Source organism: Malania oleifera, chromosome 13, assembly GCF_029873635.1.
Source record: "Malania oleifera isolate guangnan ecotype guangnan chromosome 13, ASM2987363v1, whole genome shotgun sequence".
Lineage (NCBI taxonomy): Eukaryota > Viridiplantae > Streptophyta > Magnoliopsida > Santalales > Ximeniaceae > Malania > Malania oleifera.
Window position 1 is genome coordinate 32,487,098 of NC_080429.1, and position 1,443 is coordinate 32,488,540.

At 34.6% G+C, this 1,443-nt stretch overlaps 1 non-coding gene across 1 annotated transcript; it reads left to right on the top strand.

Moving 5' to 3' along the window:
• The first annotated feature begins 266 nt into the window (after positions 1-266).
• Positions 267-373, top strand: LOC131147028 (small nucleolar RNA R71). The gene has a single exon (XR_009134559.1). It is a non-coding gene; the product is annotated as a small nucleolar RNA R71 (small nucleolar RNA).
• Positions 374-1,443: the final 1,070 nt, after the last annotated feature.

Genomic DNA, 1,443 nt, shown 5'->3' on the forward strand with positions numbered 1-1,443 from the left:
GTTGTCAAAAGTGAAATCTGAGGAGACAGAGAAACAACTTGAGCTGAAAGTGTAGCAAACAGCTCCAATTCATAAATTCTAGCAACTTTCTTAGCCATAGTTCTTTCAGTTGGCCATTGATAGTTATTTGAGTTCATTTCTTCCAAAAGAATAGTAGCACCCTCAAGTGTCTTTAACGTCAAAGTTCCCCCAGACGCGGCATCAACTAAAGTCCTAGTTTCCTGTTTAACCCATTATAGAACATCTGAATTTGCAACCAATCCAGGAATCCATGTTGTGGGCAGCATCGAATCAACTCTTTATACATTTCCTATGTTTCATAGAGTGATTCAAAATCATGTTGCTCGAATTGACCAATCTCACTCCTGAGTTGAGCCATTTTTGTAGGTGGAAAGAATTTAGCAAGAAATTTTTCTGCCATGTCCTACCAACTAGTGATACTCCCTGGTTATAGAGATTGTAGTCAACCTCTTGCTTTGTCCTTCGAAGAAAAAGGGAACAATCTTAGTCTAATGGTGTCTTTAGTAACACCATTGATCTTCACAGTGTCACAAATCTCCAAAAACATCGCCAAATGGATATTGGGATCATCAAGTGGTGATCCACTGAATTGGACCTGTTGCACCATGCTAATCAATGCGGGTTTGAGCTCAAAATTGTTGGCATTGATGGGCTAGCGTCTGATACCTGAATAGTTGACGTTCACAACTGGTCGTACATAATCCTTCAGGGTACATGGCTGCACATTATCTTGTCCGTTCTCTATGACTAGTACCATATTTTTCCTTAGTGCTCTAAGCATTCTTTCAATCTTTGGATCAAAAGGAATAATGGCACGGGTTCTAGCACAACGCATCCAATATCAAAAACACACCTGAAATAAAGAAGATAAAAAAAATCAAATAATAAAATAAAATAAATAAAGAAATAAAATAATAAATATAAAAAAATTCTAAATTAAAACCAAGATTACTTTGTATCAATATTGGTAAAAATAAGAAAAACTCAATCCCCAACAACGGCGCCAAAAACTTGATCGGTGTAAAACTGCAAGTGCACAGTATCGTAATTTTATAATATAATGATGTGTAAAGTATCGTCCTCAGGGACTGGAGTCTTAATTTTACCAAGTACTGAAATTAAACTAACCTTGATTTTATTTAGAAAGATGAATAATTTTAGACTGCAAAATTGAAATATGACTATTTTAAATAAACTATTCAAGATAAAATAAAGTCGGTTGATACGTAACAAATTAATGACGGTGAAAACTTCTAGGAAACCGATTTCACCTAGTTTCTCACTATGCTTTATTCATCTAGCCAATTCGAATTCGTATTCTATGTTTGTTAGCAAATCTCCAATTTTTCCAAAAGCCTGTTTCGATAGCTAATCAGAACCTATTCTTGTTTATTATTTAACATAAGACTATACAAATTAATA